This window comes from Coregonus lavaretus, assembly GCF_964263955.1.
Source record: "Coregonus lavaretus genome assembly, contig: SUPER_35_unloc_2, whole genome shotgun sequence".
Taxonomy (NCBI): domain Eukaryota; kingdom Metazoa; phylum Chordata; class Actinopteri; order Salmoniformes; family Salmonidae; genus Coregonus; species Coregonus lavaretus.
The window spans coordinates 3,030,112-3,045,532 of NW_028167180.1; the positions used below are offsets into that span (position 1 = coordinate 3,030,112).

General features: G+C 41.2%; 1 pseudogene across 1 annotated transcript in view; it reads right to left on the reverse strand.

The window, feature by feature from the left end:
- The window catches only part of LOC311110137 (interferon-induced very large GTPase 1-like), a 37,192-nt pseudogene that overhangs the window by 9,091 nt on the left and 12,680 nt on the right, over positions 1-15,421 (reverse strand). The window contains exons 2-10 of the transcript XR_014615259.1: positions 13,971-14,138; positions 13,610-13,723; positions 11,958-12,047; positions 11,456-11,753; positions 10,060-10,102; positions 9,592-9,861; positions 9,201-9,467; positions 8,707-8,976; positions 5,312-5,581 (exon numbers count right to left, since the gene is read on the reverse strand). The product of XR_014615259.1 is annotated as an interferon-induced very large GTPase 1-like (transcript). The remainder of the gene's footprint in view (positions 1-5,311; positions 5,582-8,706; positions 8,977-9,200; positions 9,468-9,591; positions 9,862-10,059; positions 10,103-11,455; positions 11,754-11,957; positions 12,048-13,609; positions 13,724-13,970; positions 14,139-15,421) is intronic.

Below are 15,421 nucleotides of genomic sequence, written 5' to 3' on the forward strand. Positions count from 1 at the left end.
ATCACTTTGAAGATGCAATATATATATATTTTTTATTGTGAAACAAAAAAGCAGAAAACTTGAGCGTGCATAACTATTCACCCCCCCCACCCCCCCAAACCCCCCTCACCCCCTCCGCCTCACTACTTCCTCCTCTTCCTTTTCTCTGCTCATTCCAGAAAGGATTGACTTGGTAAGAGCTCTATATTAGAGTGCATAAGTAGATACCATATTGGATTTATTCAATATAGTGCTACATAAACCCCTGGAAAAGAGCCATAATGAAGCCAACACAGTCAAGTAGACAAACTGGGCTGAGATGTTTCATGGACTGGCTATGTGAAATGGAGCAGGCAGTACTAAGGGAAAATACATTAATGTCAGGATTACAGTTTATCTCTAGAAATATACTACAGGAGGAAAAAGTTGAATAGTAGTCGAAAAGTAGAAAAGGCCGGCTTGCAATTCCTTTTGATACGGGTAAGAAATATGCTAAAAACATAAGTCACACAACAAAAGTTGGATTTGTAATGTAACAAAAATGAAGAGTTTCCTCTGCGACGCGGGGGATACGTTTTTTGGGCGTTCTTGCATTGGAATTATATTGATTTCTGCTTAAATAATCACGTTATACCACAATAAACATAAAGTTAAAATGTCGAGACTCTGAGATCAATGCATGCTTTTGAAATCTTTAGCCTATCTCTGCTGTTCTGTATCAGCACAATGGACAGCGCCCTACAGCAATGCTGTTTTGGTAAAGAATACAGGCTGCCAGATAGATAGGGTAATTCACCTATTACAAACAGCCAATGTGAATGCACCGTACACACAGCTGTCTTACCAAAATAATGCTAACTAAATGCTGAAAGTTGTAGCCTAGTTATTCATGCATGCAAGAAAAATACTGAAAAGTTTGGCTTAGAATACCAACCCAACTGCAAATGTGAACGAATGAGTGGGAACAGAACAAAACAGCGGTAACAAGTAGTAGGCCAAGTAACATTAATATCAGATCGATAAAGGCATGACACCATCTATATTCAGGCTAGTTACATTAACAGTAAACAAATGCAGTAAACAACAGGTGAATGGAGATCCAAAGAGCCAAAACATAGCCTACAGCCTATTACAGTGAGATGCAGCCAAGCACAGCTGTTTAGCCAAATAAATACGCCTATAGGCCGACTTCAACATGGACAATCATGCCACTCATGAGTTCAGCAACACCTTGTGAAATGGCACAATACACAGCTGTCTTACCAAAATAATGCTAAAACTTCACATTATATTTCATGAATTTGCTAGATGTACAGTATGTAACAAATTAGCAAAACTTACAATATTTTTAATGAAAACATGTTGTTAATCTTTTTTTAATATGTTGGAAACTGTTTTATAAAAGCAATAAGACCCTCGAAACCGGAAATTATCATGAATGATACCCTCCTAAGAACAGCACTTAGTCAAGAGTTATTCACACTATAGTCCCCAGGTTATCATGCCTTATTACTTATACATAAATGAAAAGAGTGGTGTGATTAGAAATCCTCTACACAATAAGTGTTTTACACTCTACTACTGATAAAGTTAAGCAAGCAGAGGCAGATCAACTCCTTGACATAATGACTAACAGGAATGGAGGAAAGCATGAATTCAAATATGATAAAAAATACATTCGATTGATTTCAGCACCTAAGAGCACGATGAGATCTGGGGAATTCACCATCATGTATATCTCATCAGGGAAGATACTGTACTTTTACATTGCATGCTGACAAATCCATTATGATTATTTAATGAATATTACAGTGATTGACAACTAGTCAGTTTGACAACAGACATACAGTGCCTTGAAAAAGTATTAATCCCCCTTGGCGTAATTCCTATTTTGTTGCATTACAACCTGTAATTTAAATTGATTTTTATTTGGATTTCATGTAATGGACATACACAAAATAGTCAAAATTGGTGAAGTGAAATGAAGAAAATAACTTGTTTCAAAAAAATCTAAGAAATAAATTACGGAAAATTGGTCCATGCATATGTATTCACCCCCTTTGCTATGAAGCCCCTAAATAAAGATCTGGTACAACCAATTACCTTCAGAAGTCACATAATTAGTTAAATAAAGTCCTCCTGTGTGCAATCTAAGTGTCACATGATCTCAGTATATATACACACCTGTTCTGAAAGGCCCCAGAGTCTGCAACACCACTAAGCAAGGGGCACAACCAAGTAAGCGGCACCATGAAGACCAAGGAGCTCTCCAAACAGGTCAGGGACAAAATTGTGGAGAAGTACAGATCAGGGTTGGGTTATAAAAAAATATCAGAAACTTTGAACATCCCTCTCTTGGCAGGTTTGTTGTGGTGCCATATTCCACTTAAAAAGATGAGAGAGGCCTGTAATTTTCATCATCACATCAACTATGACAGACAAATTGAGAAAAAAATTTCCAGAAAATCACATTGTAGGATTTTTTATGAATTTATTAGCAAATTATGGTGGAAAATAAGTATTTGGTCACCTACAAACAAGCAAGATTTCTGGCTATCACAGACCTGTAACTTCTTCTTTAAGAGGCTCCTCTGTCCTCCACTCGTTACCTGTATTAATGGCACCTGTTTGAACTTGTTATCAGTATAAAAGACACCTGTCCACAACCTCAAACAGTCACACTCCAACCTCCACTATGGCCAAGACCAAAGAGCTGTCAAAGGACACCAGAAACAACATTGTAGACCTGCACCAGGCTGGGAAGACTGAATCTGCAATAGGTAAGCAGCTTGGTTTGAAGAAATCAACTGTGGGAGCAATTATTAGGAAATGGAAGACATACAAGACCACTGATAATCTCCCTCGATCTGGGGCTACACGCAAGATCTCACCCCGTGGGGTCAAAATGATCACAAGAACGGTGAGAAAAAATCCCAGAACCACACGGGGGGACCTAGTGAATGACCTGCAGAGAGCTGGGACCAAAGTAACAAAGCCTACCATCAGTAACACACTACGCCGCCAGGGACTCAAATCCTGCAGTGCCAGACATGTCCCCCTGCTTAAGCCAGTACATGTCCAGGCCTGTCTGAAGTTTGCTAGAGTGCATTTGGATGATCCAGAAGAGGATTGGGAGAATGTCATATGGTCAGATGAAACCAAAATAGAACTTTTTGGTAAAAACTCAACTCGTCGTGTTTGGAGGACAAAGAATGCTGAGTTGCATCCAAAGAACACCATACCTACTGTGAAGCATGGGGGTGGAAACATCATGCTTTGGGGCTGTTTTTCTGCAAAGTGACCAGGACGACTGATCCGTGTAAAGGAAAGAATGAATGGGGCCATGTATCGTGAGATTTTGAGTGAAAACCTCCTTCCATCAGCAAGGGCATTGAAGATGAAACGTGGCTGGGTCTTTCAGCATGACAATGATCCCAAACACACCGCCCGGGCAACGAAGAAGTGGCTTCGTAAGAAGCATTTCAATGTCCTGGAGTGGCCTAGCCAGTCTCCAGATCTCAACCCCATAGAAAATCTTTGGAGGGAGTTGAAAGTCCGTGTTGCCCAGCGACAGCCCCAAAACATCACTGCTCTAGAGGAGATCTGCATGGAGGAATGGGCCAAAATACCAGCAACAGTGTGTGAAAACCTTGTGAAGACTTACAGAAAACATTTGACCTGTGTCATTGCCAACAAAGGGTATATAACAAAGTATTGAGAAACTTTTGTTATTGACCAAATACTTATTTTCCACCATAATTTGCAAATAAATTCATTAAAAATCCTACAATGTGATTTTCTGGAGAAAAAAATTCTCATTTTGTCTGTCATAGTTGACGTGTACCTATGATGAAAATTACAGGCCTCTCATCTTTTTAAGTGGGAGAACTTGCACAATTGGTGGCTGACTAAATACTTTTTTTCCCCACTGTATAATGGTGCTCCATGGGATGTTCAAAGTTTCTGATATTTTTTCATAACCTAACCCTGATCTGTACTTCTCCACAACTTTGTCCTTGACCTGTTTGGATAGCTCCTTGGTCTTCATGGTGCTGCTTGCTTGGTGGTGCCCCTTGCTTAGTGGTGTTGCAGACTCTGGGGCCTTTCAGAACAGGTGTATATATACTGAGATCATGTGACAGATCATTTGACACTTAGAATGCACACAGGTGGACTTTATTTAACTAATTATGTGACTTCTGAAGGTAATTGGTTGCACCAGATCTTATTTAGCGGCTTCATAGCAAAGGGGGTGAAAACTTATGCACGCACCACTTTTCCGTTATTTATTTTTTAGCATTTTTTGAAACAAGTTATTTTTTTCATTTCACTTCACCAATTTCATTTCATTTCATTTCACCAGTATGTCCATTACATTAAATCCAAATTAAAATCAATTTACATTACAGGTTGTAATGCAACAAAATAGGAAAAACGCCAAGGGGGATGAATACTTTTGCAAGACACTGTATGTGAACTATTGGATCTCTCCAATATAGTATCCTTCCGCGCGGCAGGATACATTCCGAGTAAGGATTTCAGATTAGTCCGGTGTACCGGGTAGTGCTGAGGCTGACCCTCCGCCTCACTATTTCCTCCTCTTCCTTTTCTCTGCTCATTCCAGAAAGGATTGACTTGGTAAGAGCTCTATATTAGAGTGCATAAGTAGATACCATATTGGATTTATTCAATATAGTGCTACATAACCCCCTGGAAAAGAGCCATAATGAAGCCAACACAGTCAAGTAGACAAACTGGGCTGAGATGTTTCATGGACTGGCTAAGTGAAAAGGAGACAACTTTCTCTTTTGAGACAACTACAAAAGAAGGGTTGAATACTATTCTGTGGGAGTTTTATGGCACTGTGAGGAATATTAAGGGTTAAATGTACGGGCTGAGCAGCTACACGGGTCTCTGTGCCGAGTTAAACCGCTGCATAACGCCCCCCTCAGAGCCTTTACTGGTGTCTAATGAAAGACTCAGAGTTCACGACATCCAACAACATCTTAGTGGGCACCGTTAAGCAACTGCAGCGACATGGGAAGGACAAGACAATGCACCATGCAGCCATCAGTGAGCAGGACTTCTAGAAGATAAAGAAGTCAACAGCAGTAGACCAACACACCTGGGGCTTGTAAAAAAAGTGTGCTTCAAAATACAACTTTACAAGAAGAGGCAAGGAGGATAACTAACAACTGGCTTTTGCCCAGACTATATTTTCAAGAGTTATACATTGCATGCTGACAAATCCATTATGATTATTTAATGTACATTAGAGTGATTTGAAAAAATGTGACACTAGAAATAATACTTAAGTAGGGTATTTCCTTACTTGTGGTGAGGGTTGTTGACACCAGTTGACTTTGCTTTCCATTTTCCAGCACAGTGCAGGCAGTGACAGAGTACTGTGTACCACCTTGCAGGTCAGAGAGAGTGATGCTGTGTGAAGATGTGGTAGTGATGTGTGGTTCTGTCCCTGGACAGTGGTAGGAGATCTGGTAATGATGTTGGGTTTGGTCTAATCCTGGTGGCTGGCTCCAGCTAACAGCAGCTGATGTGGTGTCCACTGAGTCAACATTAATCTGGTCTGGAGCAGGCAGTACTAAGGGAAAATACATTAATGTCAGGGTTACAGTTTATCTCCAGAAATATGCTACAGGAGGAAAAAGTTTAATAGTAGTCGAAAAGTAAAAAAGGCCGGCTTGAAATTCCTTTTGATACGGGTAAGAAATATGCTAAAAACATAAGTCACACAACAAAAGTTGGATTTGTAATGTAACAAAAATGAAGAGTTTCCTCTGCGATGCGGGGGCTAAGTTTTTTGGGCATTCTTGCATTGGAATTATATTGAATTCTGTTTAAATAATCACGCTATACCACAATAAACATAAAGTTAAAATGTCGAGACTCTGAGATCAATGCATGCTTTTGAAATCTTTAGCCTATCTCTGCTGTTCTGTATCAGCACCATGGACAGCGCCCTACAGCAATGCTGTTTTGGTAAAGAATACAGGCTGCCAGATAGATAGGGTAATTCACCTATTACAAACAGCCTATGTGAATGCAGCGTACACACAGCTGTCTTACCAAAATAATGCTAACTAAATGCTGAAAGTAGTATCCTAGTTATTCATGCAGGCAAAGAAAAATACTGAAAAGTTTGGCTTAGAATACCAACACAACTGCAAATGTGAACGAATGAATGGGAACAGAACAAAACAGGGGTAACAAGTAGTAGGCCAAGTAACATTAATATCAGATCGATAAAGGCATGACACCATCTATATTCAGGCTAGTTAGATTAACAGTAAACAAATGCAGTAAACAACAGGTGAATGGAGATCCAAAGAGCCAAAACATAGCCTACAGCCTATTACAGTGAGATGCAGCCAAGCACAGCTGTTTAGCCAAATAAATACGCCTGTAGGCCCACTTCAACATGGACAATCATGCTGCTCATGAGTTCAGCAACACCTTGTGAAATGGCACAATACACAGCTGTCTTACCAAAATAATGCTAAAACTTCACATTATATTTCATGAATTTGCTAGATGTACAGTATGTAACAAATTAGCAAAACGTACAATATTTTTAATGAAAACATGTTGTTAATCTTTTTTTTATATGTTGGAAACTGTTTTATAAAAGCAATAAGACCCTCGAAACCGGAAATTATCATGAATGATACCCTCCTAAGAACAGCACTTAGTCAAGAGTTATTCACACTATAGTTCCCGGGTTCTCATGCCTTATTACTTAAACATAAATGAAAAGAGTGGTGTGGTTAGAAATCCTCTACACAATAAGTGTTTTACACTGTACTACTGATAAAGTTAAGCAAGCAGAGGCAGATCAACTCCTTGACATAATGACTAACAGGAATGGAGGAAAGCATGAATTCAAATATGATAAAAATACATTTGATTGATTTCAGCACCTAACAGCACGATGAGATCTGGGGAATTCACCATCATGTATATCTCATCAGGGAAGATACTGTACCTTTACATTGCATGCTGTCAAATCCATTATGATTATTTAATGTACATTACAGTGATTTTGACAACTAGTCAGTTTGACAACAGACATACAGTGCCTTGAAAAAGTATTAATCCCACTTGGCGTTTTTCCTATTTTGTTGCATTACAACCTGTAATTTAAATGGATTTCTATTTGGATTTCATGTAATGGACATACACAAAATAGTCAAAATTGGTGAAGTGAAATGAAGAAAATAACTTGTTTCAAAAAAATCTAAGAAATAAATTACGGAAAATTGGTCCATGCATATGTATTCACCCCCTTTGCTATGAAGCCCCTAAATAAAGATCTGGTACAACCAATTACCTTCAGAAGTCACATAATTAGTTAAATAAAGTCCTCCTGTGTGCAATCTAAGTGTCACATGATCTCAGTATATATACACACCTGTTCTGAAAGGCCCCAGAGTCTGCAACACCACTAAGCAAGGGGCACAACCAAGTAAGCGGCACCATGAAGACCAAGGAGCTCTCCAAACAGGTCAGGGACAAAGTTGTGGAGAAGTACAGATCAGGGTTGGGTTATAAAAAAATATCCGAAACTTTGAACATCCCACTGAGCACCATTAAATCCATTATTAAAAATGGAAAGAATATGGCACTACAACAAACCTGCCAAGAGAGGGCCGCCCACCAAAACTCACGGCAAGGAGGGCATTCATCAGAGAGGCAACAGAGACCAAAGATAACCCTGAAGGAGCTGCGAAGCTCCACAGCGGAGATTAGAGTATCTGTCCATAGGACCACTTTAAGCCGTACACTCCACAGAGCTGGGCTTTACAGAAGAGTGGCCAGAAAAAAGCCATTGCTTAAAGAAAAAAATAAGCAACCACGCTTGGTTTTCGCCAAAAGGCATGTGGGAGACTCCCCAAACATATGGAAGAAGGTACTCTGGTCTGATGAGACTAAAGTTGAGCTTTTTGGCCATCAAGGAAAATGTCTGGCGCAAACCAAACACCTCTCATCACCCCCAGAACACAATCCCCACAGTGAAGCATGGTGGTGGCAGCATCATGCTGTGGGGATGTTTTTCATCGGCAGGGACTGGGAAACTGGTCAGAATTGAAGGAATGATGGATGGTGCTAAATACAGGGAAATTCTTGAGAGAAACCTGTTTCGGTCTTCCATAGATTTGAGACTGGGACAGAGGTTCACCTTCCAGCAGGACAATGACCCTAAGCATACTGCTAAAGCAACACTCGAGTGGTTTAAGTGGAAACATTTAAATGTGTTGGAATGGCCTAGTCAAAGCACAGACCTCAATCCAATTGAGAATCTGTGGTATGACTTAAAGATTGCTGTACACCAGTGGAACCCATCCAACTTGAAGGAGCTGGAGCAGTTTTGCCTTGAAGAATGGGCAAAAATCACAGTGGCTAGATGTGCCAAGCTTATAGAGACATACCCCAAGAGACTTGCAGCTGTAATTGCTGCAAAAGGTGGCTCTACAAAGTATTGACTTTGGGTGGGGTGGGGGGGTGAATAGTTATGCACGCTCAAGTTCTGTTTTTTTGTCTTATTTCTTGTTTGTTTCTTCAAAGTGGTAGGCATGTTGTTTAAATCAAATGATACAAACCCCCCAAAAATCGATTTTAATTCCAGGTTGTAAGGCAACAAAATAGGAAAAATGCCAAGGGGGGTGAATACTTTCGCAAGCCACTGTAATACTTTAGTAGGGTACTTACCTGTGGTGAGGGTTGTAGACACCAGTTGACTTTGCTTTCCATTTTCCAACTCAGTGCAGACAGTTACAGAGAATTCAGTAGCAGGTTGCAGGTCAGAGAGAGTGATGCTGTGTGAAGATGTGGTAGTGATGTGTGGTTCTGTCCCTGGACAGTGGTAGGAGATCTGGTAATGATGTTGGGTTTGGTCCAATCCTGGTGGCTGGCTCCAGCTAACAGTAGCTGATGTGGTGTCCACTGAGTCAACATTAATCTGGTCTGGAGCAGGAAGTACTAAGGGAAAATACATTATTGTCAGTGCTATAGTTTAACTCCAGAAATAAACTACAGGAGAAAATGTAGAATAAGGCCAGGGATAAACATGTCTTTGCAATCACTTATAATGTGGGAAGGAATAAGCTAAAAACAGAAGTCACAATAGAAGTTGATTTGTAATATAGCAAAATGTCTGTTCTGGTAAAGATGATGAACTGTAATAAGGTGAGGATATCTCTTACTAGTGCAGATAGATGTAGAGACAGGTTCACTCTCTTCCCCATTCTTCAGTACAGTTGAGACACTGATGGTGTACTCAGTACCAGGCTGCAGGTTTGAGAATGTTTTGTGGCAGTCTTTAGTATTCTCTGCATGGAGGTCTGTTCCTGGGCTGCAGTAGGATATGAGGAAGCGTTGTGGGACTTTCTCCATTCCTTCAGCCTTGGACCAGTGGAGAGTGAAGGAGGTCTCTTCCAAATGGTCTACCTTTAAGTCTCTGGGTGGAACCACTGGAACAAAAATCAAGATTAGTTGTAAGAAGATCTTCATCTTGTCAGATGAGTCCATAACAATATCGCTCTTAAAACACAACAAAGTATGTCAGTAAAACATGACTAAAACCAAACTCTCTACCTGTGGATAGGGATGCTGAGACACATCTGCTTTGTCTTCCATCTTCTCCTTCTGTAGCCACGTTGAACTGGTACTTTTCACCAGGTTGGAGACTGCTTATTTTAAGATGATACCCGCCTTTCACTTTTGATGAGTCCGTTTCGCCCAGGTCACACCCCCAGGTCACTCTGAACATGTGTGGTGCCTTCAGCCCCTCAGGAGAACCCCAGCTCAGAGACACAGAGTCTGATCTCACTGACAGGACCTGGATCTTCCCAGGAGGGGGCAGCACTGGAGAGAAAAAACGGACTTAATTGGAACCACAAATGCATACTAATTTACTTATATCAGAATAGGAGTAACAAATTATATCTTAAAGACTTTTTTACAAACGTTATGTACATCATTGTTCACAAGTTATGAGCTATCACTAAAGATCTCAAAGAACAACTTTTGGGTTAATTAATTATTGATTGTACATGCACTTACCGTCGACTGACTCTGGCCTTTGGCGTTGCTCTCCATCAAAAGTCTTCAGCAGTGGAAACAGAGTAAGAAACAATCTTTTCATTGAAAAAACTAAATGTTTATGTTGCAAAACAAGCAATGACAAAGCTTGTAGCATGAACTTGAATTAACAGTATTAGCAAATCTTCTGTAATAATTACACTACATTGCCAATAGTATGTGGACACCTGCTCGTCGAACATCTCATTCCAAAATCATGTGATTTAATATGGAGTTTCCTCTAGATGCTGGAACATTGCTGCGGGGACTTGCTTCCATTCAGCCACAAGGGCATTAGTGAGGTCAGGCACTTATGTTGGGCGATTAGGCCTAGCTCGCAGTCTGCGTTCCAATTCATCCCAAAGGTGTTCGATGGGGTTGAGGTCAGGGCTCTGTGCAGACCAGTCACGTTCTTCCACACCGATCTCGACAAACCATTTCTGTATGGACCTCGCTTTGTGAACGGGGGCATTGTCATGCTGAAACAGGAAAGGGCCTTCCCCAAACTGTTGCCACAAAGTTGGAAGCACAGAATCGTCTAGAATGTCATTGTATGCTGTAGCATTAAGATTTCCCTTCCCTGGAACTAAGGGGCCTAGCCCAACCATGAAAAACAGCCCCAGACCATTATTCCTCGTCCACAAAACTTTACAGTTGGCACTATGCATTCGGGCAGGTAGTGTTCTCCTCGCATCCGCCAAACCCAGATTCGTCTGTTGGACTGCCAGATAGTGAAGCGTGATTCATCACTCCAGAGAATGCGTTTCCACCACTCCAGAGTCCAATGGCAGCTTTACACCACTCTATCCGACGCTTGGCATTGCGCATGGTGATCTTAGGCTTGTGTGCGGCTGCTCTGCCATGGAAACCCATTTCATGAAGCTCCCGACGAACAGTTCTTGTGCTGACGTTGCTTCCAGAGTCAGTTTGGAACTCGGTAGTGAGTGTTGCAACTGAGGACCTACGACTTTTACGCTCTACGCACTTCAGCACTCAGTGGTCCCGTTCTGTAAGCTTGTGTGGCCTACCGCTTCGCGGTTGAGCCATTGTTGCTCCTAGACGTTTCCACTTCACAATAACAGCACTTACAGTTGACCGGGGCAGCTCTAGCAGGGCAGAAATTTGACAAACTGACTTGTTGGAAAGGTGGCATCCTATGACGGTGCCACGTTGAAAGTCACTGAGCTCTTCAGTAAGGCCATTCTACTGCCAATGTTTGTCTATGGAGATTGCATGGCGGTGTACTCAATTGTATACACCTGTCAGCAACGGGTGTGGCTGAAATAGCCTAATACACTAATTTGAAGGGGTGTCCACATACTTCTGACCATGTATATTCAGTGTATATTCAGGTACAATGAGGGGGGGAATCAATTACCTGTCTTCCTGTTTGTTTTATCTCTTCAATGATCGTGTCATGACCTTTGTGCTTTGTCACTAAACACTCCAAGCAGATCAGCATCTGGTCTGTCCTGCAGAACACCTCCAGAGCTCTGTGGTGCTCCTGACAGAGTCTCTCCTCCAGGTCTCCAGTCACCTCCACCAGGGTGTGTCTCTGTAGTTTAGGTACTGTGTAGTGCTTCCTAACGTGGGTCTCACAGTAGGACTGAGTGCAGGTCAGACAGAACTTCACAGCTTTGACCTCAGAACAGATATCACAGGGTACCTCTCCTGGCCTGGTTGGGAATTGGAAAATAACATTTATCAAATACATTGATCAAAAGAACCTGACCCATTCAGTTTAACACATAATGGCCTGATAATATAACTCATGTTAACCTACTCATCATTATGTGCATTTCTGTCTCACCTTAAGTCACAAATAATTAAGAAAATGTTATTATTATGACATAGGCTCAAAGGACTATGTAAAATATTACCCTTTCAAATTAAAAGGGAGATCCATGGATTGGTCACTCTTCATTGATAAATAACCAGATGAAACAGACTCTGCTATCTCTGGTTGGGACCTGCAAGCAGCACAAGAGAGTCATGCAACATAATACAACATTGAATATTGAGTCAGAATTCATAATTTTAGTTTAAATCATTTCTACAGATGTAAAATTCTTCTGATCCTTTATCAAATATATTGATGAACAGAATATTTTCTGTGAAGTTTATTCTACACTGCAACATTAACATGAAAAAGTAAAAACCATGTGATAACTGAAGAATTACACTTATAGGTGGTTATTACTAAATTATACAACGGGTGGGTCTAATCCTGAATGCTGATTGGTAAAAACTGCATTCCATCTGGTGTCTATTCCACAAGTTGCCACCGGCTAAATGACATTAAAATGCCTATTTACTCTGTTCCATCTGACTGCGCAATCCACTGTCTCATCAGCCCAGCCAGGCAATGTATAAACTTGATCTCCACTATAAAAAGCATCTAGACATTATCTCACATTTCTTTTAGACTAACATTTCGTTTTCAACAGTGGAGATTTGTATAAACCTTGCTGTCTGTCTCTCCGACATTTGCAACATTGTTTCAATATTCAAATTCAATCTCCTGCTGTCCCATAGTAATGAACGTGTCGGGAGTCGGGACGAGACATTCGAAATCATGAATCAGCTGGCATCATTTTTATGGATATATACAAAGAAATGTCAATTGAAAAAAGGTAAAACGAAACAAAGTGCAGTTAGTTTGCAGTCTTTCCAGCTTCAGTTTGAAGTGATTGTGTTACTGTAGCTGTGTTGTTGGCTAGCTCCTCTGTCCAACAGTGTCCTGACGAGAGAGCACATTCTCTATGCCAGGCGAAATTGCACCTCATTAGCTCATTGTTATGGATTTATCCGAATAAATGTCACTAGAAAACAGCTTAAACAAATGCAAATGCAGCTACTGTTGTTATTTTGGCTGCACTGTTTGACTTGACTGTAAATTAGCCGTAGTTGGCTAGCTAGCAAGCAAAGGATAAAAGCGTTGCCAGACAGTATGGCAATGGAACATTTAGAACGAACGACTGGGTCGCGTCCATAGATACAGAACAAAAAGACTGAATGACTGGGTCGTGTCTCTGGCAACCGAACCGATAGAACGAACGACCAGCCGGGTTGGGTAGCAATCCTAGATTTGTGTCGGGACTATATCTTGTGGCAGGATGAAATAGTATGAATAAATTCATAAAAATAAAGTTTTTAATGAAAATATGTAAATCAGTATTTGAATATGTTGGTAACCCATTGTATAAAAGTGATAATGCCCTCAAAGCCGGTCTTCGTGCCTAACAACATCCGTGCCAATATATCCTCCAAACACCGGCTTCTCTTGCATTATCACTTAATTATAGAGATGGGTTACCAACATATTCAAATAATGATTTACATATTTTCATTAAAAACTTCAGTCCCACAGCGCTTCCTCATATCCTACAGTAGCCTCGGGCATTATCACTTAATTACAGAGATGGTTCTAAATATGAATGTTAGCGGTAATGTGAATTGCAGCTTCTCCTCTTCTAGCCAACTACATGTATTACATAACTGTTCTATTTCCTGGTAACATGTAGAAACTCACCCTTTTCTTTGTGAAGAGGCCCCCTCTTTGACATGAAGAGAGTGAACCATTGATTCACCACTCTTCATTGATAAACAACCAGAGGAAACAGACTCAGCTATCTCTGGATGGACACTGCAAATAATACAAGACAGACATGCACCTTTAGTAAATACTAAAATCACATGCAGCATTACAGAAGTGAACTACCTTTGGACTTGGTTTGTCCTCAGTCATTTACGCTTACCAAATCTTTCATATTTTCTGTTAAATGTACTATGCAGTAACTCAGTATCCTTCTAAAAATGCATTACTTTTCAATAGGATACAGATCTAAAAGTCTTCAACGAGCAGTTGTGCGCGCACACACACACACACACACCTCTTCATATCAGGGTCCATGGTCTCATCAAGGTCCTTGTTTGGTGACCAATCCTTCTGTCTTTCTTTAAGGATGGCACCACCCTTAGCCCCCTGATGATAACTCATTATAACTCTCAGAGAGGTGGTTTCACAATCCTGAAGAGGACTGGTCTGGTCCCATATCAATCTGTAAATAAAAAAGAGTGAATACCATTACATTAAAACGTTTAAACACAAAAGCAGAGTAGGCCTAGTGTTGGCCTGCTGTTTTGGGGATTTAAATTGACATTTTAATGTCATTCTGTAATGCATTTTGTGCCTAATTTAATTGTGAAAATACAAGATTGTAGACACAAAAATACAACTGCCCTGTTCTGGTGTTTTGTAGCCTAAGCACGTAGTGATAAATGCATTGGTAAAAATCACAATACACTGTAAACTCCTCTTGTTGTATTATCGTATCCTCCTGAGACCCAGCAATTCATTTTTGTCCTTTCTAATGAACTTTCGTTTTTTGGTCGATATCTCTAAGACCATACATGGCATGCCACTGTGTATTTGTATTTGTACACTGCTCAAAAAAATAAAGGGAACACTTAAACAACACAATGTAACTCCAAGTCAATCACACTTCTGTGAAATCAAACTGTCCACTTAGGAAGCAACACTGATTGACAATACATTTCACATGCTGTTGTGCAAATGGAATAGACAACAGGTGGAAATTATAGGCAATTAGCAAGACACCCCCAATAAAGGAGTGGTTCTGCAGGTGGTGACCACAGACCACTTCTCAGTTCCTATGCTTCCTGGCTGATGTTTTGGTCACTTTTGAATGCTGGCGGTGCTTTCACTCTAGTGGTAGCATGAGACGGAGTCTACAACCCACACAAGTGGCTCAGGTAGTGCAGCTCATCCAGGATGGCACATCAATGCGAGCTGTGGCAAGAAGGTTTGCTGTGTCTGTCAGCGTAGTGTCCAGAGCATGGAGGCGCTACCAGGAGACAGGCCAGTACATCAGGAGACGTGGAGGAGGCCGTAGGAGGGCAACAACCCAGCAGCAGGACCGCTACCTCCGCCTTTGTGCAAGGAGGAGCAGGAGGAGCACTGCCAGAGCCCTGCAAAATGACCTCCAACAGGCCACAAATGTGCATGTGTCTGCTCAAACGGTCAGAAACAGACTCCATGAGGGTGGTATGAGGGCCCGACGTCCACAGGTGGGGGTTGTGCTTACAGCCCAACACCGTGCAGGACGTTTGGCATTTGCCAGAGAACACCAAGATTGGCAAATTCGCCACTGGCGCCCTGTGCTCTTCATGCTTTAGTCCAGGTCTGGGAGGAGATCCCTCAGGAGACCATCCGCCACCTCATCAGGAGCATGCCCAGGCGTTGTAGGGAGGTCATACAGGCACGTGGAGGCCACACACACTACTGAGCCTCATTTTGACTTGTTTTAAGGACATTACATCA